General features: G+C 34.9%; 1 long non-coding RNA gene across 3 annotated transcripts in view; it reads right to left on the bottom strand.

The window, feature by feature from the left end:
- Positions 1-25,351, bottom strand: part of LOC112661430 (uncharacterized) — a 112,391-nt gene that overhangs the window by 46,977 nt on the left and 40,063 nt on the right. For 2 of the 3 annotated variants that reach the window (XR_007403576.1, XR_007403578.1), the window contains exon 2: positions 16,097-16,164. This is a non-coding gene — a long non-coding RNA (uncharacterized LOC112661430). Of the gene's footprint in view, positions 1-2,279; positions 2,371-16,096; positions 16,165-25,351 lie in introns of all 3 variants that reach the window. The other variant, XR_007403577.1, reaches the window with a different exon arrangement.

The following is a 25,351-nucleotide window of genomic DNA, read 5'->3' as shown; positions in this document are numbered from 1 at the left end:
TCCAATTAGTATGCTGACAAAAATAATTTAAAATAATTGATAATAACCAACTGGGTATGTGTGGGGAAATGAGAGTTACATATTGACTCATTGTTTTCATAGATACATTGACAATCTATAAGAATTTTTTATATATATTTTTTATTGGAGTTCGATTTGCCAACATATAGTGTAACACCCAGTGCTCATCCCATCAAGTTATAAGAATTTTCAGTGTGTTTACCACTTTATAAAAATGGTACATAAGAATAACCATATAGATTATCAAAACAATAAATATTAAAAACAAATCTGGAAATTTAATATGTAATAAATAGGCTTTCAATTTGTAAAGAAAGGAGGCTTTTACTTAATAAATAGTATTTGAAAATTGGTCATCAATCTGGAAGAAAACAAGCCTGGATCCTTACACCTCACAGTTTATCAAAAATAAATTCCAAATAGATCAAAATTTCAAATGCTAAAAGTGAAAAAGTGATTTAAAGATGTATTAATTCTTTGACCATATGATCTGACTGCTAGAAATTTACCACTGAGATGAGATACACTAACAAAAGTTTTCAAAATAGAAAAAAATTGGAAACACCCAAATGCCAGTCAATAGGAATCTAGTTAATAAGGTTTTAAAAGGTACATTCATACAACAAAATCTGATGCTAATATTACACTATATGCTAATGATATGCTAATATGCTAATACTATGTAGTTATTAAAAAAGAATGAGATGATCTGTGCTAACAGGGAAAGATCTTATAGTTTTTTCACTTGATGAAAAAAATTAAAAAGTTAAAAAATTCTTTAGTACATTTGTGTAAATGCTTAAAAAGGAGCTCTACATAAATGATAATAATATCAGTAAAAATAATAAAACCCAACGCTTATTTAATTATGACTATCTACCAGGTACTATTTTAAGTACTTTACATACTTAAATAACTCTCAAAGATAGGTGCTGTTAAGAGGCCCTCTGTGAGTTGGAAACCCAAGATAGATTGCCTTGTGGATCCAGGATTCAAAACCAGGCAGTGTGACTCCAAGTTAACTGCTAATCACTGTGCTATGGAGACACACACACACACACGATTAGTACGTATTACAGAAAAAGTAATAGTTGTAGTTACCAGGGATAGAGAAATGAAAGTTGGGCATTGGAATCTGAGAAACCAACAGTCATTTTATAACTTTCTGTACCTGTTTGATATTTTTAAAAAATCATATGTAGATTTTAATTTTTCTTGACTAAACAACTAAGAAAACTTAAAGAAGGGAGGTGGGGGAGAAAGGAAGGGATGCCAAGCATCCTCAGGAACTCTAAAGAAAAATGACCCCAGCTGGCACAGAGCAATGAAACTTGAAGTCACTGAACTTGAGAGCAGCAGGCTTTGCTTTTGCAAGCACTTTCCTGAGCTGGTGTAGGGGACTGACTTGCTGGAGCAGAACGTGGGCGCCACTGTGTTGCATTCTCTATCAGCAAAGAGATCAGAGAAGGATGCTGCTCTATCATGTCTCTCCTATCAATTGATCGGATTCTCTGCTTTTCTGTGTGCCTGACACTGTGATACCCGGGAGCTCAGAGAGTGCTGCTGGACCCCAAACAAACAACAATGCCGGGAGGTGCTCATTTATCATCCCAAGGGAAGGCAGGCCTGAGAGCCAGCACTGGTTGGCTAAGTCTCTGGCACACAGGCTTGGTTTCTTTGGCAGGGAAGAAGTCACCATATGTCTCCAGGCACCAGCTAGTTGGCCATCTCCAAAAGAAGAGTTACTGTATCCATCACTAGAGGACTCAGGTGTCAAGTATGCTGGCAAGCTCCTGACTGCTACCTGAAACCTCCAGAACGCCGCATTGTTCTTTTCTGGGTTCTGAGAGGGAGGGGAAGAGAGGCAACCAGGCTATTATTGTTGGGCCGCAGAGAAATAAAATCAGCCCCTCTGCAAGTCCACAGTTGGTGTGAACTGATAAAGTGTCTGGTGCAAATGGCAAAGATAAAAGGACTTTGTGGTGTTCCAAATCTCTCTTTCTCTGTGTGCTGTTCAATAGAGGTTTCCCTGAATCTTGCCTTATTTTCTCCGATGATACAAGGAATGAGTGCAAAGCTAAGTGATCAGAAAAGTTACAAGTAGAGAATATAAAACTGTGTTTATAAGTGTGTGATTGTGTATGAATACACAGGAATTACCACATTTTCTTCTATTAGCAAGGAACTAGAATGAAAGTAGTTATTTACAAGGATGGGGTTTAGGAAAGAAAGTGCGAAGGCCCTTTACAAGGACTTACAAAGTACTGGCGGTGGGTCAGGGGTGCTGCAGGAGCACAGGAGTAGGTCTTTCAGATACCACCGTTCTGGCTGCTTCACAAACAAGATTTCCTTAAAGAGCAAGGTTAATTAAACTCTAGGTCAGGAGTTCTCAAATTCTTTAGACTCAGTACTACTTTGCACTCTTAAAAATTATTAAGGACCCCAAGGGTTTTATTTATATGAATTTTCTCTATTGATGTTTACACTGTTAAAAATTGAAGCTGAGAATTTAGAAAACATATTTTATGATTTACTGAAATAACAATAATAAACATACCACAGGTTAACAAACATAATCCATACTTGTGAAAATAACCACATTTTCTAAAACAAAAATAAATTTATTGAGGAGTGGCATTGTTTTCCATTTTTCCAAATCTCTTTAATGTCTGCCTTATTAGGATATAGTTGGACTCTTACATCTGCTTCTACGTTCAATCTGTCCTACCACTGGTATTATTGTGCCTCTAGAAAACTATACTGAATACTCTTAAGAAAATGAGAATTTAAAAAGATAAATGATGCCTTATTATTATTATGAAAATAATTTTGACTGCAACGACCTTCTAAAGAGTTGCAGAGACCCCCAGGCATCTCCAGGCCATACCTGGAAAACTACTAGTGTGATTGAATAATCAAAGTGATGCATGGGGAAATCACTGGTGTATACTGCTAGCACTATATTTCCGCCACTAAAAAGCTATGCACTTGGAAGATGAGTGCTCTGGGTTCGAAGAAGGCCAATTATGATTTTGAAAATCAAGTCATGTGAGGTTGCATTTTGAGAAAAGCATGTAAGAGAAACATGTATCCAGTTAAACAACAACAATGCAGCTACTCTCACACCAAAGCCATGGTTTCATGACTGCACAATTTGACCCTTTGGATGATTTCAATAATTGAGAATTTGGGAACTTTTAGGGTTTAGAAACCTAGTGGCTATGGAAGAGGGGGTAGGGTGGGGTACAGGGTGACTGGGTGATGGGTATTAAGGAGGGCACCTGATGTAATGAGCACTGGGTGTTCTATGCAACTGATGAATCACTAATGACACAATATGCTATTTGTTAACTTAAATTTAAATAATTAAAAAAAAAAAGAAACCCATTGGCTTTTTTTTTTAAGTAAGTGTTGTATTTGAAGTTCTATGCCAAGGTCATTTTGCATAAATGGCACTACAACTGTAATTCAACTACAGGTTAAAATGGACAGGGCAGGTCTTCGTCTTTTGGTTGGAAGCTCACATCTATCTCTCACAGATCTGTGAGGAGATGATGAGGAAATAGATGGAAAAACCCGCTGAGAAGTTAGTACAATAAAACATAAAATTTGTTTGTTTCTATGTTTGTTTGATTTTTGGAAGGGTCTATATAGGATAGCTGCCATGTTAGTGTCCAAAATCTGGCCTTCAGGGAATATATGCACCACACGGATATCTGACCTTCAGGGACTATATGCACCACACAGACAGTTAAAAATGGGAATACACAGTAACAAGTTTAATACATTCAAATTCAACAATAATTATTCACAAGGAAAAAAAAATTACTCACAAGGTCATGAATCCTGAAAAACACAGATTGGTTTATGACAAAGAGACCCAAATAAGCTTTCTGACATATTGGATTATTTGCAAAAGAAATTTCTTTCCCTGGTAACTAGAGAGATTACCACAAATGAGGAGAACTGTGGGTTTGCAGCACAGGAATCCAAAGAACAAGCATGCACACATGCACACAAATACACAAACACATGAAAGGATCCTAGGTTTAAGTGTCCCTGTTTGTGGGTTTGTGCAACCCTAGCCTCGCTTCTAGATTCAGAATCCTGAGATAACGTAATAGAGATTTCTGATCTTTGCTGACAAGCATGCTCTAAACCAGGTGTAAAATCTTTGGCAAGGTACTTAACCTATAATGGATCTGTTTTATCATGTTAAGGATCTCGGAACTTGGTATTTCAGCCTGCTAAAAAATAACTTGTCAGAGCTGTGAAGCTGTCACCTAGGTTAGGGATGGGAAGAATGCTACAATTGTGCATCAGTATGTGTAACTGATGTGAAAATGTAAGGTTAACTGTGCGAAAGCAAATCAGACTAAATTTATTATTATGTCTCCAGTTAAGCAAAAATCTGCATTTCTAGGTCTTAAGAACCTGCAAAGAGAAGTAAGCTTGGAATCGGGTAAAGTCTCAGGATGACACAAATCCACAGAAGAGACAATTTCCAGTGGCACTAACTACAGTAAGGATAGAATTACAGGGCTGAGAAGACCCTGTACAAGGGGGTTGGCCCTCGTGGAGTCTGCAAACAGTGCCTCCCCTGCCTCAGCACAGGACTTGCGAATGACCGAAAAGGTGATGCAAGGGTATCTTAACTTGAGGGGCACAAGTTCACACTAGTAGTGACAAAGGAGACATGTATACACTGTTGGTGGATTTTCTCTTTGTGTGCCACAGGTTCAAGTCTAGACATACGTATTTATTATCCTTGACTAGCTATAGTAGGGATGTATCATGCAAAGGAGTTATTATTGTTTCTCTCTTTTATTTTTAGAGTTTGAGATTTCTTATCCACAAGGAAGGGCGGACTACCATTTGGAATTGGATGGGGACCTGTGGATGAGGAGCCAGACTTGACCTTCGGACTTGCTTCACTGCAGACAAGAAGGGTTACCCCAGGGGCTACTGTGTTCAGGCAGTTATATCAGAGTCAAGCCTCATGTTGAGGAGGAGAGGAGGAGAGCAGAACAGCAGCCATATCTGCCTACCCAAATCATCAACAGCCACTTTCCACGGCCAAGGGTATGCGTTCAGAAGGACACCAGGTGGGGCTTCTAACACTAATCTGAAATTCCCAGAGGTTCTGCTTTATTTCGGCCTCACCTTTCTCACTGCCTAGTCATTTCTTTTCCTCTAGTGTCTTTCTTTTTCTGTAACTACCCAGCTCTTTTTCCATATTATCATCTTTTCCTATTTTTCCTTTGTTCTCTTCCTTGGCCCTTATTTTCTCTATTTTGTTTTGTTTTGTTTTGTTTTACCTGATCAAAGCATGAACAAATATTTAAAATATTTGTATCATAATATGGCAAATTTGGCATTCTCCTTCAATCCAACTTTACACCAATATCTTTGAATACAAGCTCTCTATAACCCGTGTACATCCCAAACTGCATAGGCTTCTCTTCCTTGAACACTCAGTACCTATCACATATTTGAATATTTTGCTAGCAATTTCCTTTCTGACATCTCTGGCTACTGACATAGAACTGGTATTTCAAGCCTCAGTTCACTGTCACTTTCTACATGAAGCCTTTTGCAGTCCTCTTAGGTACTCTCCTTTAGATGGTCTCCATATTTTCTCATTTGGTGATCTAATCCAATCTTGAACTTCATTTACTACTTTTAATGTGACTGTACTCTGATTTATCATCTCAGATCTAACTTAAATTCTTTTACATCTATCAACTACTTATTAAATATCTCCTCATGGGTGACCAGTTTATCCTGGAGGACAATAAATTTCCAATAATATGTTAGCAATTCCTAAATTCACGTACATGCACGCATGGGTGCACACATGCCTGTGTACATGTGCGTGCACGAGTTTGTGCACACACACACACACTAGGATGTTAATGGACACAGTTTCCCATCCTATCCTCTGAAACAGTTTGGGTGATCTGGTGCATCAACTATTTAAAAAAATCTCTGTTGCTGGAGCAAATTGCTATTTTCTGAGCTGTTTCTCATTCACTACTTTGTTATCCTCTCACTAAGACACATTGGATCCATTGTACCATTGTGTGACCAAACCCTGAGGTCCCTGCCTGTCCCAGGCTCAAAGAAACCTCTTCTGAATGTTCATGAGAGTCTTGAGATATACATCTGTTGAATGATGCAAGCCTTGGTAAGGCAGCATGAAATGTGGGATGCTCTGAGATTCTCCTAATAGTCTAATACTATCTGGAAAAGAGGCTTGAAGCTCACTTTAAAAACACTTTTTATAAGCCAAACTATCAGAAGTACTAGAGCCACAATGCAGAAGGATATATTTTCCAAGCTCAACTATCTAAAAGACTAAAGGAAGAAGTTAGACCGACACATATTGCTAGTACCTTCCAGATACAAAAGAGAAAATGGGTCTGTTTGCTGGAAATTGCCATGATAGCTTCCACAAAGCAGGTATGTGCATTCATATGTTGTTTATCAATATGGTTACTTATATTTTAAGAGTAGAACTTGTAAGCCAAAGGGAACTAAGATAGTCTATTATGTCATTTCTCCTTTGTCAAATAGATTGAACTGTAAATGGGTCACTTATTGATCCTTTAAAAAAGGCATTAAATTATGTAATTAAACCTGAAGCATTAATAAAAGATTGAAATTTTCTATATTATGTCTATGCTCTATAAATTTAAAGCTAACTATGAGTGGATGCATTTCCTTCAATCATGTTAAAAATTAAACACACAGATACATCCTGGGTGCACTGATACAAAATAAAAGCAATTATTTACAGATTTATCAATTTGACCAGTGGATCTCAACCTTGTCATACAACCATTTTGGAAGGAAGAAAATTTTTTAAAATAGGCCTTGATGGATTTGTATTATTAAAATACATGGGGGAAACAATATCAGGAAAGTTCAGGATGACAAATTTGTTTCATCAATGCATGTCACAGCTCCTTGCTACTATCTTCAAGCTGCTTGCTGGATTTCTGAGAGTCATCTCTTTCTTACACAAACTTCCCACATAAACTAAACCCTGACTGAGACACATGAGACATAACTAATCTTCCAAATGAAAAGCTTAAAGCCTTTAGTTTATGTAAAAATTTATAGCTGCATAAGAAAATGATTTTGTTCTCAGTTTCCTTTCCTCTATAGAGCAGGGAAGCCAATTTTATGAATAACTCCTAGTAATGCCCAAGTTAAAATCTTCTGGTGTGTTGGAAGCTAAAACCACTGATGAATCATCATATTGATGAATGGCCACACAAATTCAGACCACACAAGACTTCAAACTAGGCCTACAGTAAGTCAAAAAATTGTCAAGCATTTCAATTTCCTTTTGAAAAAACTTATTATTGAATTAATATTTTAAATTTATAATCTGGAAGAAATGACATGACTTAAATGCCTCTTCATGGTCTTTTTCTACTCTTTGACTCGATTAATAATTAGATTCAGTTAATTGACAGATAATACTTGCTACAGAGTTGTTTTAAAAGTAAATTATTTAAATTAATTCAACTTTTCCCTTTCCTCAAAAAAAGTTTAAAAATGTTATTTGACTTTTATTTTTATTATAGCTCATTTTTCATGAAAATGATTCTCGGATTTTTACAATCCAAAAATAAACTATACACTAAAAATATACATAATGTAACATATAAGAAGGATTTCAAAGATGAGTGACCAAGCTACTGAGATGCAAGTTGTCATTTCTGGAGATATATCAGGGCTACTGTTATTACTCTACCAACTACAGTTTGGATCATACTACTTCTAAACTGGAAAACACTTTTTAAATTGTATTCTAAATGTTTGACTATAACTCTTGTTTTAGTGAGGTGTTCACGAGTCAGATTATTGATTCTAATACATCACAGTTAGATTTCCTGTCATTTATATTTAGTTGTACATGGCCCAATCACAATTTGTTTACTGCTGTTGGGTATTGCTTTTTTTTTTTTTCATAACACGTTTCTCCTAGTAAACTTGACCCCAAACTTCACAATAGGGCAAGTGAGCACTTCCTAGACTTCAAGGAATGGGTGGGGCTGGGGCACTTGTGGAGGGTGAATCCTGTTTCTCCTAATTTTTTAATAGACTTTAATTTTAAGCGCAATTTTAGTTTCACAGCAAAAATAAACAGCAGGTATAGATTTCCCATATACTTCCTACCCAAACATATGCACAGCTTTCCCCACTAACAACAACCCCCACCAGAGGGATACACTGTGGGAGTTGTGGAGAAATTCAGACCAGAGTGGTCTGTATTCTCATTGTAGACTATATCTGTATAGTTGATGAACCTACATTATTCTTATTACCTTAAGTCCATAATTTACATTAGGGTTCCCTCATGGTGGTGTACATTCTATGGGTTTTAACAAATGTATAATGACATCTGTGGACCATTATAGTGTCCTACAGAATAGTTTCACTGAACTAAATGCCCTTTACGCTCTGCCTATTTATTCCTCCCTCCTCCCTAACCCCTGCAAACCATTGATCCTTTTAGCGTTCCCATAGTTTTGTCTTTTACAGAATGTTATATAAAATGTCATACAGGAATCATACAATATGTAGTCTTTTCATATTGGCTTTTTTCACTTAGCAATACACACTTAAAAGCTTGATAGCTTTTTTCTTTTTTTTAGTGCTGAATAATATTCCATTATCTGAATGTGCTATTCTTTATTATAGTATAGCACATTCTTATTACTTGCTAAAGGACATCTTGGTTGCTTCCAAGTTCTGGAAATTATGAATAAAGTTTCTATAAACATTCATGTGTAGGTTTTTGTGGGGATATAAGTTTTCAACTTGTTTACCAAGAAGCATGACTGCTAAATTATATGGTAAAAGTATGTTTAGTTTCGTTAGAAACTGCCAAACTGTCTTCAAAACCAGCTGTGCCATTTTGAATTCCCAATAGCAATAAGTGAGAGTTCCTATTCCTCTATATCCTTGTCAGCATTTGGCATTTCTAGGGTTTCAAATTTTGCCCATTCTAATAAGTGTATAGTGAGCTCTCATTGTTTTGATTTGTAATGTCCTAATGAGATGAATTTTGGTATCTTACCAAATGCTTATTTTCCATTTGTATATGTTCTTCAATGAGACAGCTATTCATATCTTTTGCCCAATTTAATTTGGTTGTTCATTTTCTCATTGCTAAATTATAAGAGGTTATTCATAGTTTTGGATTAAGAGCCCATTATCAGATGTGTCTTCTGCAAATATTTTCTAGTCTTTGGATGGTTTCCTCATTCTTTTGCCAGTATATTCCACAAAACAGGTTTTTAATTTAAATGAAGTCCTCCTCACCAGTTATTTCTTTTATGGATTGTGCCTTTGGCATTGTATCTAAAAAGTTATCACCATACTCATGGCCATCTAGATTTCCTTCTATGTTATCTTTTAGGAGTTTTATAATTTTGTGTTTTATACAGTTAGGTCTATGATTCATTTTGACTAAATATTTGTGAGGGGTATAATGTCTATGTCTAGATTAATTTTGTGTGCATGTATTTTCTGTAATAGGCTTTTTTTCACATGTGGGTCCAGTTGTTCCAGCATGATTTGCTGAAAAGATTCTTTTCTCTATTGTATTGCCTTTGATCCTTTACCAAAAATCAGTTAACCATATTTATTTGGGTCTATTTATCAACTATTTAATCTATTCCATTGATCTATTTGTCTATTCTTTTGTGAATACCACACTGTCTTAATGATTGTAGTTACATAGTAAGTATTAAAGTCAGAAGTATAAATCATCCAATTTCATTCTTTCTCTTTCATATTGTGTTGGCTATTCCGAGTCTTCTGCTTCTTATAAACTTTATAATCAATTTGTCAATGTCAACAAAATAACTTGCTGGGATTTTGACTGGCATTCAGTCAAAATCTATAGATTTAATATTCTTACTCTACAAATTAGGAAGAATTGACATCTTGAAAATACTGTTTTCCTATCCATGGACATGAAATATCTTTCAATTTATTTATTTCTTTGATTTTTTTTTATCATAGTTTTGTGGCTGTCTTCATATAGATCTTAGACATATTTTGTTAGGTTTATACCTAAGTATTTCATTTTAGGAGATATTAACATAAATGGCATTGTGTTTTAATTCCAAATTCCACTTGTTCATTACTGATATACTGGAAAGCAACTGACTTTATATACCAACCTTGCATCCTACAACCTTGTTATAATGTCTTGCTAGTTCCAGAAGTTTTCTTCAGTTCTTTCAGATATTCTACATAGATGGCCATATTATCTATGAAGAGCTTTATTTCTTCTTTCCCAATTTCTGTATCTTTTATTTCCTTTTCTTAATGCATTAGGTAGGACTTCCAGCACAATGTTGAAAAGGAGCATGATAGAAGAAATACTTGCTTTGTTCTTAACTTAATGAGTTTCTAGTTTCTCACCAAAGTATGATATTAGTCATAAAGTTTTTAAAATTTTTTAATTTAAATCAAGCTATTTAACATATAGTGTATTATTAGTTTCAGGGGTAGAATTTAGTGATTCATCAGTTGTATACAACACCGAGTGCTCATTACATCAAGTGCTCTCCTTAATGCCCATTGCCCAATTACCTTGTCCCATCCACCTCCGTGCCTTCTAGCACCTCTCAGTTTGTTTCCTATAGTCTCTAATGGTTTATCTCCCTCTCTGTTCTTATTTTATTTAATTTTCCCTTCCCTTCCCCTATGTTCATCAGCTTTGTTTCTTAAATTCCACATATGAGTGAAATCATATGGTATTTGTCTTTCTCTGACTGACTTATTTCACTTTGCGTAATACCCTCTAGTTCCATACACATCATTGCCCTGGCAAGATTTCATTCTTTTTGATGGCTGAGTCATACTTTTTTATGTAGATTTTATTTTATTTATTTTATCAAACTGAGTAAGTTCCCTTCCTAGTTTGCTGAGAGTTTTTACTAGGAATGGGTGTTGGGTTTTGTCAAATGTTTTTTTTTTTTTTTCCATCTATTAACATTATTGTGTGGTTTTTCTTATTTAACCTGTTTTGATATGATGGGTTATATTAACTGATTTTTGAATGTTGAGCTGGCTTGCATACCTGGGATAAGAATCACTTGGTTGTGTTGTGTAATTATTTTTATACTTTGCTGGTTTTAATTTGCTAATATTCTTTTAAGGATTTTTGCATCTATGTTCATGAGAGATTGTTCTGTAGGTTTCTTTTCTGGTAATGTCTTTGTCTGATTTCGCTATTAGGGTAATGCTGTCCTCATTGTATGAGTTAGGAATCATTCCTTCTACTTCTATCTTCTGGAAGAGTTTGTGGAGAATTGGTATTCTATCTTCTGGAAGAGTTTGTGGAGAATTGGTATAATTTCTTCCTTAAATATTTGGTAGAATTCACTAGCAAACCTATCTGGAACCGGTACTTTCTGCAAAGGTAATTAAATTAAATTATTATTTCAATTTATTTAATAGATACAGTCCTATATAAATTTTCTCTTTCTTCTTGTGTGAATTTTGGCAGTTTGTATCTTTCAAGGACTTTGCCTATTTTGTCTAGATTATTATATTTGTGGGCATTGAGTTGCTCACTGTATTTTTTTATTGTCATTTCAGTGTCTAAGGGATCTATAGTGATGTCTCCTCTTTTACTTCTGATATTAGTCATTTGAGTCTTCCCTCTCTTTTTTTTTCTTAGTCTGGCTAGATGCTTATCAATTATATCGATCTTTTCAAAAAATCAGATTTTGGCTTTTTAAATTTTCTCTATTGACTTCCTATTTCCAATTTCATTGATTTATGTTATGTTTTTATTTCTTTTCTTCTGTCTACTTTGGATTTATTTACTCCTCTTTTTCTATTTCCCTTAGGTAGAAGCTTAGATTATTAATTTTGGGTTTTTCTTCTTTTCTAATATATGTATTTAGCTTTTCAAATTTCTCCCTAAACACTACTTTTGTTGCATCCAATATTATTTGGTAGATTGTATTTTCATTTATTTTAAAATATTTTAAAATTTCTCTTGAGATTTTTTTTCTTTGGCCCATTTGTTATTTAGAAGTGCATTGGTTAATCTCTAAGTATTTGGGGGTTTTCCAGCTATTTTTCTGTTACTTATTTCTGGTTCAATTCCATATGGTATGAAAGTAGACATTACACAATTTCTATTCTTTTAAATTTATTAAAGTGCATTTTATGGCCAGAATGCTGTCTATCTTAGTGAATGTTCCATGTGAGCATGAAAAGAATAAGTATCCTGCTGTTGTTAAGTGAAGTAGTTTGACAGATGTCAATTACACTCATTTGGTTGATTTTGCTGTTGACTTAAACTATGCCCTTACTGTTTTCTGTCTCCTTTATCTGTCTATAGTAGAGAGGTGTTGAGGCCTCCAATTATTACAGTGGATTGATCTACTGTTCCTTGAAGTTCTATCATTTTATGCCAAATGTATTTTGATCTTCTGTTGCTAGGTGCATTTACATGAAAGACCAATGTATCTTCTTGGAGAAATTAAACCATTTATCATTATATGAAACCAATGTTTATCCTTGATAACTTTCCTTTCTCTGAAGTCTGCTCTGTCTTAAATTAATATAACTACTCCAGGTTTCTTTTCTTTTGATTAATTTACCATGATATATCTTTATTTACTTTTCATCTATATGTATCTTTATATTTAAAGTGGCTTTCTTATAGACAACATGGAGTTGGGTCTTGTTTCTTGATCTACACAGTCTGACAATCTCTATCTTTTAATTAGTATGTTTATACCAATGAAATTTAAAGTGAAGATTGATATAGTTAGATTAATATCTACCATATTTGCTACATTTTTCTGTTTGTTGCTCTTGATCTTTTTTCCTAATTTTGTCTTTTTTCTGCCTTTTGTTGTTTTAATTAAGCATTTTATTTACTTTCGTAAGTTTTTAATTTCCAGTAAGTTAAATAGTGTTATATTAATTTCAAGTGTACTAATTTAGTGTACTTATTTATTTATTGTACTTACTTATTTAGTGTACTTATTTACCTTAATGTACTAATTTAGTGACTTAACAATATATGTATATTTATACACCATGTATAGATTTAAGAATATAACTAATTCCTCCTAAGTCAAATCAATAATCTGTTATCTGTAGTATGCCTGCTCTCTAGAGCTTTAACTTGTAATAGCTCTGCTTTGGTTTACCTAAGTATCTCATACCACAATATCATAAGCTATATAATAAGCAATATCACTCTTGCCTCTCCAAAACTTCCTCTCATGTGTTCTCTTTGTTTAATTAGTTTTACTACCTTGTTTTCTAAATTAGAAAGTTTGGCAGTTTCTTAAAACATTAAACCTATACCTACCTATTGGTGATAATGAGCATGGGAGGATTAGGCTAACACTAGGAAGTTGATTAGTGTTTGTACCATTTTATACTCTCACCAGCTGTGCATTGTTGTTCTAATTGCTCCACATCCCCAAAAGAACTTGGTAAGATCAGGTTTTTTTGTTTTGTTTTGTTTTTTTTAATTTTATCCATTCTAGTCATTGTGATTAGTGTATATTGTTTTTTAGGCAGAAGATAGTTGGGCTTTGCTTTTTATTGGTCCAATCTGATCATCTTTTTTAGTAGAATGTGTAGGCTGATTACATATAAGGGATAAACGAGGTGGTTTGGTTTAAATAGACAATCTTGTAATTGCTCTTTTTGTATTTGTTCTATTTCCTTTTTATGTGCTTTCTCTTGTGTTCATTGAGAAATTTTCTGATTCTATTTTATCCTCCCTGTTAGCTTATTAATTATTAATTCACTATTATTGGTTGCTGTAGGGGTTATAATATGTATCTTTACCTTAGCACAATATACAAGTAATATTATGGAACTTTAAGAATAATATAAGAAACTTAACAATATACTTCTACTTCTTAACTCCTGGACTTTGTGCTATTGTTGTTATGTTTTATTTCTGTATGTGTTATAAACATCATAATGGTTATTACTTTAGTTTTTTATAAGAAAAAGTTTTTATATCACATTGAAAAGAAATTACCTAGGAATAAATTTAATCAAAAAAGTAAAAAATATGTACTCAAAACTATAAGACGTTGATGAAATAGAAGACACAAGTAAACTGAAAGATACCCCATGCTCATGAATTGGAAGAACTAAAACTGTTAAAATGTTCATACTACCCAAAGCAATCTATATATTCTATATGATCCTTATAATGGCATTTTTCACACATACACACACACACAAGAAACAAAAAACAATCCTACAATTTGTATGGAACCATAAAAGACCTCAAATAACCAAAGCAATCTTGAGAAAGAATAACAAAGCTAGAGGCATCACAATTCCTGATTTCAAACTATGTTACAAAGCTATTAATGATTAAAACAGCATGTTATTGACAGACACACAGATCAATGGAACAAAATAGAGAGCTTAGAAACAAACCCATGCATATATGGCGAACTAACTTATGACAAAGGCTCCAAGAATATAAGTAAGGAAAGGAAAGTCTCTTCAATAAATGGTGCTGGGAAACCTAAACAGCCACATGCAAAAAAGAATGAAACTAGACCACTATCTTACAGCATACATAAAAACTAACTCAACACAAGTACTCAAATGAAACCTGAAACCATAGAATTCCTAGAAGAAAACATGGGGAGTGAGCTCTTTGACATTGGTCTTACCAAAGATTTTTTTGTTTTGTTTTGAAACCAAAAGTAAAGGCAACAAAAGCAAAAATAAACAAGTGGGACAATGTCAAACACAAAGCTGCTGCACAGCAAAGTAACTATCAACAACATGAAAAGCAATCTATGGAATGTGAAAAAATATTTATAAGTCATATTATCTAATAAGGGATTGCTATCCAAAATATACAAGGAATTCATACAACTGAGTGCCAAAAAGAAACAAAAACCAAGCAAACAAGCAAAACTAACAATCTGACTTAAAAATGGGCAGAGGAACTGAATAGACATTTTTTCCAAAGAAGACATACAAATGGCCAACAGGTTCATAAAAAGGTGCTCAACATCACCAATCACTAGGGAATAGAAATCAAAACCAATTTGATCATTTTAAGACTAGTTTTTAAGATTTAGAAGTGGGACTAGTGCAGCCTTTGGTTTAGTGCTATTCTTTTACCTGGGGCTACGGTAGAACATTCTACTTATCTAATGTCACATAGATAGTTCCATAAGAGTTTTCTACTCTGCATATATGATTTCTATGGATAATTCTCCCTGCTTCTTTTATCTCCTTCTTCCCTTGCCTTTGAGAATTTTTTTTTCAAATGCATGTTCTAAGCAGTACTCAACTAAAAAGTTGAGAGGGCAACTTAACAGATCTCTGGAGCTTTCTCTCGATGCAGCTCTGTCTTCTTTGGTATGGTGTTCTTTTTTTTTTTAATATTTTATTTATTTATTTTGAAAGGGAGAGAGAGCAGGAGTAGGGGCAGAGGACGAAAGAAGTAGACTCCATGCTGAGCAGGGGGCCAGATATGGGGCTTATTCCCAGGACCCTGAGATCATGACCTGAGCTGAAGGCAGATGCCTAACTTACTGAGCCACCCAGGTGCCCCTGGTATGGTGTTCTATAAACTCTAGCTGCCTTGGCTTCTTCTGACTCCAAGTTCTGAGATGCATGGCTTTTTCTGGGTGTTCTTTTCCTGAGCTGTTGCCTAAAATTCTCTACAGCTAATAAGCTTTGGTAATATCCAATCTTGTGTGTATACCCTCTCTCAGGACCCATTGCCCTTTGATTCCATATATCTAATATATGAAAAACACTATTTATAGTTCTCTGGGTTTTCTAGCTGTTTCAGATGGCATATAACTGTTACTCTATCTGGGACAGGAGTAGAATTGCTTTACTTTTTAAAGAAACTTATGACCTCAAATAATAGCTTATGATTATGTAAGAAAAAATTATTTCATAGTTACTAAAAATGTGTAAAAATTTGCAAAACGAATATTTAGTTCTCCTAAAAATAAGAAAGATCATGGTATCTAATATATTTCAGAATTAAGAAGTGAAACAGAGATATACTCACTGATTAATTGATTGATTGATTCATCTTCTCATTTATTCTTCCAATAAATATTTATTGAGTTCCAGGCCCTGGGGACATAGGGAAAAACTAATTGGATAGAGTGTTTAGATCCTAGTTGATGAGGCAGAAAATAAATAAATATAAAAATTTGAGATAATAATAAGTGCAAGAGGAAGAAGAGAACAATCACTGAACATTCTCTGAGGAGATAATGAGTTAAGACACAACATATAAAAATAACCCATTCATAGGAAGAGCTATGGGGAAATATTCTAGGCAGGGGGAATTACAGGTCTAAAGGCCGTGAGGTATAATAAGTTTGTTCTGCTTTAGGAATGGGAAGAAAACCAATAGGTTGAAATGAATGTGCTGGGTAGTGGTAGAAAATCTAGGTTGGCCTTATGGGCCATGATACAGAATTTGGATTTATTCTGAGCACAGTAAGAAGCTATGAGGGCACCTGGGTCACAAAGTTGGTTAAGCATCTGATACTTGGTTTCGGCTCAGGTTATGATCTCAGGGTTGTGAGATTGAGCCCCATATTGGGTTCCACACTCAGCAATGAGTTTGCTTGAGTTTCTCTCTTCCTCTCTCTCTGTCTGCACACCCCAAATAAATAAATATTAAAAATAGAAAAGAAAGAGATAGATTTTAAAGGTAGAATTTATGAGATGTTCTGATGTATAGAAGAATCATATAAAACTCTTCAAATGTTAGCTAGACCAACTGGGCATTTCATAGTACATTTATTGAAAGGTGGAAAAGACAGAAGGGAGCAAAATGGGCAGGAGACATAGGAGAAACAAAAAGGCCCATTTTACATATACTAAGTTTGAAATGCTTCTTAGATGTATAAGCTAAGAAGTAAAAAAAAAAAAAAAAAAAAAAGACCTGTATAAGTCTAAAGCTCATGGGAGAAATTCAGACACTAATTTGACAGACATCAGCAGACAGATGGTATTTAAGTTATAACTTAAGATGAAAGCAGAAAAGGAGAAAATGAGAATTAGAAAATAGGGTCCAGACCCCTAAGCCCTAAAGACTCCACTATTAAAATCAAGTAGAAAAGAAGGAACCAGCAAGAGATTAAGAAAGAATGGTTGGGAGGTAGGAGGACAAATAGAGGAGTGTGCTGTGAAAGAAGCTAAGGCAAGTGTTCAGCTGTGTTGAATGATGCTAAGAGGTTAGAGAAGAGATCAAAGCTTTACTAAATCAGAAGAGGACAGAAAGTATCAGAACTTTACTGAATCAAAAAGAGATCAAATGGATGCTAATTAGGGCTACCTGTGAAGCATGAGCAAATTACTGAAAAATGCTCATAATAAAAATATTCAAGAAAGGAGACATATGGATTTTGATGAACCTTATAAGAATGGTATCCTACATAGACATTACTTTAAATTTTGCCCTCTGGAAGAATGATGCCTGGGATAGTGGGTACATTTCAGGAGAGATCTTTACATTTGCAAATGAATATCTAGGGCATACTGTTGCCTTTGGAGAAGCATAATTTTCTAAGTAAGAAAGAGATGGAGAGAGAAATGGAAGGCACTTTCTTGGAGGAATAAGGACATATTTCAATGTGTTCTCTCAGAATACTTTTGCCCGACAAAAGTTATTTGTAATAAGGTGATGAAATTAAAGAATTAGGTCCCTACAGAGGAGAAGACCACTGATAAAATTCAGGAAGATGTGAAAAGACTAATGGAAACAGACTCTCGTAACTGGCTGATGAAATTCCATGTGAAGAAATGTCAAATAATGAAGACAGGGTCAAAGTTCCTGAATAGGAACTATATAAAGTCTACCAGCATTAGGAGGGAGAGAGTTCTGAGGGATTGGAAAAATAAATTCCCAAGTCGCCAGCACAGATTGAGAATAAACAGTATAAAGAGAATACTGAACACCAGAAGGAGGGCCTCTGAATGAGTGTAAATGGAAGGAAATTGCTTCAGGCCCCTATAATGGATTAATGAGGCTACATATAAATTATGGTTGGCGTTTCTTGTCATTTTATGATTAACAGTGTGTGGAGATGGTGAGGGATGAAAAGGGGGCCTGAGGACTGTGAAGTATTCAGTTAGGTCAGAGAAAGTACAGCATCCTCCTGAAGGGGCTGGATCACATTCCAGCCTCTGAGTTTCTTGTCCAGGGTAGCCTGTAAATGCTATAGTAATACTGAATGATGACATCGTCCATTGTGGAGCATTTCCCTGGTCTTTTGGAAATTTCTGGCAGGGTAGGGGAGCAGAGGACCATATAATTACAAAGCCTGAGGTGGGCAGCAGAGGTGGTCAGTTTGGATAATAGTTGCCTGAACCTTTTAAAACTTTTGTGGTACTTTCTTTCCTGTCTCCTTGTCACCCTGCCCCACCCAGGAGTTTACCATAGGATATCTTTCTTTGTTACTGTGTGCACCCAGGCTGTGTTTACCCAACACTATTGTTAAGTTCCTTGAGGATCAGAGTTTGTATGAGTCATCTGAATGTCCACACAGTTAAAGCTCAGGATCTTAAATGTACAAGAAAATCAGCAAAATTTGTAGGCTCATCCTTCACCAAAATATGAGTGGTTTTTCACTGACGAGGGTTTCAACAGCCTGGAAGAAGTCATTTGAGGTTTTGGATGTGCTGAATCTACATTTTTTAGACACTAAAAAAGTACAAGGTCAGTCTATTTTAGGCACTACTCAAGATGTAGTCATTATTATGAGACATGTGTTTAAAAAGATATTTTCTAACATTTCTTTTTGAATATCTATTTCAGAGGTGTGTGTCATTGTGGCTAACCAGTATTAGTATGACTGACTATTACTGTTATTTTGTGTATGTTGTGTCCTTATATGACTGTGGAGAGGAGTCCGCAGACTACCTAATTAATGCATTTGAAGAGTCATTTCTCCAAAGACAAGAAAGAACTTGTTCAAAATTACAAAGAAATAATCTTTTTTTAAAGATTTTTAAAATTTTTTTACTTATTTATTTGAAAGAGAGAGAGAGCATGAGAAGGGAGGAGAGGGAGAAGCAGGCTCCCCGCTGAGCCAGGAACCCAGCTTGTGGCTCATCCTAGGACCCTGGGATTGTGACCTGAGCCAAACGCAGATGCTTAACTGACTAAGCCCCCCAGAGGCCCCTACAAAGAAATAATCTAATTTGAATACCAGCATTCCTTACTGAAGCTCACCTACAGAGTGTATATGTGCTAGAGAGTGACTGTTTATTACACTATTTCCAAGTGGTCTTTGTGGGTCTTTCCACTGTCCCATTCAATCCTCAAAATAATCTCAATTTATTTTCTCAGTCAACAGATGAAATAGGCTCAAAGATGTCAAATTCTTTAGAATAATACTATGAGTTAGGTGAAGATCTGGCACTCAAAAAAAAAAGGCAGATTTTTTAATTCCAAACTACATCTTTTTACTAAGTAATGCCAATTCTTCTTCTATTAAGGATTTAATAAATACTCAATGAATTGAAGTCAACAATCCAAATATAAAACAATATGTGAAAAATTATGACTAAAATGCAACCCCAAATGTAACCAAATACAAATTTGTTTTGTCTCCCTACTTTGTTCTTTAAAGTGTATATAGGGGCAAGGGTTGTTTTTGCCACCGCCAAGACATTCCAGTCAACCTTAGGTCACAGACCTAAAATCACTTTAAATTACAAAGCAGTCATTTGAGAAATTAGCGTGTTAAGGTTAATATGACAATTATCATTTCAATTTTCATTTCAGACTAGAGTCCTCCATTCCTTTCTCTTGTTAAGCCTATATTAGACAGCCACCACGTTTAGATTTTTCTCTCATTCTCCCCGAATTTTTACTGGGCAAGCGACTGCTACTATAGTAAGGTGGCCCCTCCTCATGCAGACGCTGGACCTATCCATGCGATTTCTCCTCTGATCAATCTTATTCCTTCTAAGTATGCTCTCAGGTAAGACTTAAATAGCTCCCTGACTTCTCTTTTCTATGTGGTCCATGAGAAAAATACATATCCTTTGCCCTGCCATGGATGTGAGATTAATTACTTCCCTAATTCAGTCCTCTATTCTCTCTCTGTCCTGCCACAGACCACTTTAAACCTTTCCAGGCATGAGTAAGGCTGCAGTCCTGTATTCCAGAAACACAGTTCAAACTCTTCATGTGGCTCTATGCCTGAGGCAGATTGGTAGCAAAAACTAACCTTCAGATCTACTTCCTAAAAAATCTTCTGAAGATTGGAAGTGGCTCATACACAGAGCAATTCCCTTGAAAGAGAACACCTCACAACTCCTCTACACACTCTGATACACTTTTCTGGCTTTAGTTTGATGAAAGTTTTGTGGAGTTGGTTCTCCACCCTTCCTTTGTGAATTCTGCAGTTTGGTGCAGCTGTTCATTTTGAGATTCAAAATTGCATTTTGACACCTCAGTACTAATTTTAGTTTTAACCTCCTGTTCTGCAGAGGATGTTTATATTTTATTCTGGAATGGACTACATTAATAAGAAAGTGCTGTTGACCTGTTGACATTGAAGTAGAATTTAACTTAAAAGAAATTATTAATTATTTTGGGGGATCATTAGCTCTAAGAATTGAGGGAGAAATCAATCAGACAACTGATCTGAAAGGAACTTTGAATTCGCATTTCATTTGTTCATGCAAGTCTACACAGTAACTCACTGACTCGTGTTCAGAATTTGTGCAAATGAGTGATTTAGTTGAACTGAAAAACTATACCACTGTGCTTTTGGAAGTTATAACAATCTGCTACAGAGAAGAATTCTAAACTTTCATGTTTTCTAAATACATGCCATTTATTTTGGTATGGCAAGGTAGGCTTGAAGGAACGAAAGAAATACAAATTCTAAAAGAAGGTACAGAATTCTCTTTCTTACTTAAAAAGCAGATTGCAAAAAAAAAAAGTGAATTGCAAGAGCATTTCTAAGAGTCTAAAATTGGGCAATAAGTGCACTATGCTTCTTTTGCATGCTTAGTTCTAAGGAATTGAGAGTTGGGGCATTTTTTGGTGAAAAGTATTCTGTGGTAAAACAAGGTGTTTTAATGTGGGATAAAGCAACCTCTATTTCTACTAATAATATACTAATAATGTAACAACAAGGAGAAAAAAGAAACCTGTCTGATTGTTGTATGCACAGGGGGCTAATGTGAAAGACTTGAAATATTCTTATTCCTCACACAGACCCAGAGCTCAGATGTCTATGCCTTGGTTAATGAAGACCCACCAACTTTGACTTTGGGGCTTTGAACATTACCATAAGCACAAACCCAATCAGCTCAAGCACAGTAAATACATAAATACAAATAATCACAGTGAATACAAATCTTAATAATTTTTAAGATACTTAGAGGGGACAAAGTTAATTTTGGGAAGAACTGCATATATAATATTTCCTCTATACAAATGTGGACATAGAGTATTTTTATAATGACTTATTTCAAATGATAATTTCCCAGGATGCTAGAGTTCTCTAAAGGTTATAGGGGAACCTACCTGGAGAACCCCAGTCAGCTTTAAGCAAAAAAAATTCCAATCTTACTGATTTCAAGTAACACTTAAAAAAAAAAGGAATTCTACGACTTTAAAAAATCCCTACCAAATATCACTTCTCTAGGTGCTAGGAATACAAAATTTTCTATATCTCTGCTTGGAATCAAACTCATAGTTGATCCTGAAATCTCAACACAAGTCTTATACACTGTCTACAAGTGGAAAGACCAATGTGGGCTGAACATGGGAACCAAGTTCACAGATGAGACACCATATGAAGTGCTGTGACTCCCTTCCAACCTAATGTGCTTTGGAGTTTCAAGGGTCAAGTTATTTCACTAGAGGGAGTGACCCACCTGACTCTTCCAATAGGACCCACTGAAAAGACTTTTTCTGATTCAGGCACTAGAAAAAGAAACAAAAAATAATAGTATCCTTTTGGTTTGAGATTTTGGTTTAGGAATCCTTTTGGTTTGAACACCCTGATGGAGCTTATGCAGTTGAAAGTTTCCCACTTAGAGAGGTCTCCAAATACCTCTGGAACTTTTTGAAGAGTCAAGAGACACTCTGTGCCATCAATATTTCTCCTATTCTAGGATTCAGTGTAAAGATGAGAAAAGGATCTCCCTGACTTTCATATATGGGTAAATTGCATGGGGAAATGCTAGAAGTCTTTTGGTATCCCTTTCAAGCTTCAGATATACTCAGGCAAACAAGATCTGGCATGCATCAGGATGGCAAGTAGAGGCATAGATTGTGTCTACAGGACTACATTACATTGTCTTTGTTTGGTAATATGGTACAGAGAACATTGGCAGAGTTATAGGGCAAAGTAAAGATCAGTGATATGCCCAGCACTGACTGGTGTGGATATCAAAATTAACATTCAGCACAGAGGTCAAATTCAGAAACTGTAAGAGGTCAGAGGAACAGGAAGACCTTGCCGAATTTGAAAAAACAGTAACTGACTGGCATCTGACCACTTGAAAGGACAAAATGCTTAACTTCCTAGCAGTGCTAGGGACTAAATTAAAAATACCACTCAGTAGTCAATGGAATCAGGAATTATCAAAATTATGAGACAAAGAAGAAAGAAATTTTGAAGTTAAAACTGGCAAGACTTAGCAACTGACTGCTTTGGGAATGGTGAGGGAGGCAGAATGAATGAAAATGGATGGTAACTGGAATGTTGGTAGAGTGATTAATTTGAGTGAGGACCTACAGGATCTTGGCTATTTGGAAGGGGAATGTAGTTTGGGATATGATAAATGACAGGAAATAGAGAGATGGAAATTAAATCCTGGAAATCAGAAGAAAGGGTAAATTTGAGAGTCCCAGTGTAAAGGTGAGACCTGAAACCTTTGCTTTGGGTCACTGATAGAGTATAAACAAGAGACCACAGGAAAGGACCTTGGAATTGGGTGGGTGAAGCAAAGCAAGAGAAAGAAATTGAGAAGAGGCCAAGAGGGAGGCAAACTCCTTACTTTTTATAGCATGACAAAATACAATATAGTTTCCCTGTGTTGTATTAACTATAGAATACAATTAAATATAAAGCAAACATAAAATACAATTAAACTTTTTCATAACCAAATAATGTCATAATTTTTGAGTTTTTTGTTTAAGAGAGGGAAAAAGAGGTGGGAGGTGGGATGAGGCAGAGGAAGAGGGAGAGAGAGAATCTTAAGTAGTCTCCATGCCCAGTACTGAACCTGATACAGGACTTGATCTTACAACCCTGAGATCATGACCTGAACTGAAATCAAAAGTTGGCCCTAATCAAGAGTGTCACCTAGGCACTCCACCTTTTGGACAGTTTTGACTGAGTTTATAAGTATAAATCAAAGAAGCTGGTTTTCTGGGCAGACGGTATTAACAGATTTTTATTCTTTCCCTCTACGTAAGGATATAAATTCAGTTGCACACTCAATTTTATGTTTCCATGTTCTTTCATTAAAAGTTCTTGTTATAGGATTATTAATGATCAGTGTGCTTAGGATTGTCCTACTTTTAGCAATGAAATACCCACATTCTGAGAAATCCCTTAGTTCTGGGCAAACCAAAATGGCTGGTAACCTTAGTTCTGGGTACTAATAGTATCTACAAGCAACCTGGAAGCAAAGGGAAACAGACTACTATTAGCACTTTGTTTCTAGATATAAACTTTTCTTATTCTTAAAGCATGTTAATCATAGGAACCTTACTAAATAAATGACAAAATACACAAAAAAGCATAAAGTCATGTATAATCTTGCTATATAGACATAAGTTTCTTAATTAGTGATTTTTCCATATGTATCTTTTCTGACTGTATTTTATATTGTTCTCTTTATTTTTATTAAAATGCAGGCATTTATTTTTGATGTTAACGTTTTCTTGTAAACATAGTAGTGGATAACTGCATGAAATTCCACTGGAATTTTGGGGGTATGTTCCTCTTATTGACCATTGAAAATATAACCTATTAACAGCTTTTCAAAATGACTATATTGCAATGAACATCTTCATTGCTTAAATTTTATGTGTTCTTTTTATTCTTTCTGAAGATTTATTTTCAAAACAAATTATTAAATGAAAAGGCTTATAATTATGCTTACAGCTTAACAATTATTCTTTTTAAAAGAACTAGTCTCTGAGTAATCTGGACAACCAAAAAATTAACTGTAGGAATATTGACACATTGGGTTTTCCTACCAAAGTGGAGCTCAAAGTCAACACAATCCTACACACATTCTGAAAATATAACCAGAATATTAGTTTTTCACCTTTATCATGAGAAAAATCCCATGTACTATCAAACAACTGAAGAAAGCACGAAAAAGCAACTTAGAAGAAACAGAGACTATGAAGAAAAAAGAAAACTAAATTTATATTTACACATATATGCACACACACAAACATATATATATATACACACATATATTGTCAATTCTCATTATTCATGGTAGTTCTATTTTAGAAAGTCACTATAAGACTGTATAATAGAATACTAAACCATTGCTTCTAGGAGAAAATAGTAGGTTAGGTTCCTGTGAGCTTCTGGTAATATTTTCATCAGCTATTCAATACATAACCAAGAGTACAAAAATGTGGAAAATGTAGCATTAAATATATTAAGAACAGTTGTTTATAGCATAAGAACTGAAAAAAAAAGGCAGAGAATCACCTTGTATGACCTTGGCTGGGAATATATGCATCATTTGACTCCTATTTTTCACATTTCTACATATCTATGAATGCTTATGAAAGTGCCACTACAAAATCTGTGAATATGGGAATGAGGAGTATGTGTGCATATATTCACAGAACAAAAGATAGCTCTTGAAAATTAAAAACATTGTGGATAGCAGAAATGGAAAACTCAATAGTGGCTTAGAAAATAAGGTTAAGGAACTCATCCAGGAAGAACAAAAAAGAAAAAAATGGAAACCAGAAAAGAAGGTTTACAAAAGTAAAGGGTAAAACCCAGAAGGCCCAATACCTGAATAATTTTCCTCTACTGAAGGAAACAAACCACAAAATGAATTGAAGAAAATAATTAAATTTTTTCTTTCAAATTGAATTACATTGAATTTTCAGACTGAAAAACCTACAGTGTTTCTAATAGATGAAAAAACCAAGCATTATCATTGTGAGATTTCAGAATGCTAAGAGGCAAAGAAGCAATTTCTCAAGTCTCCAAGAGAAAAAAGAACATACACACAAAGGATCAAGAATCAAAATAGAATCCAACTTTTGTTAGGTCAGATTGAGAGCAGGAAA

Source organism: Canis lupus, chromosome 18, assembly GCF_003254725.2.
Source record: "Canis lupus dingo isolate Sandy chromosome 18, ASM325472v2, whole genome shotgun sequence".
Lineage (NCBI taxonomy): Eukaryota > Metazoa > Chordata > Mammalia > Carnivora > Canidae > Canis > Canis lupus.
Note: the sequence above shows the minus strand (reverse complement) of the source record. Positions and strands in the feature narration are given on the sequence as shown.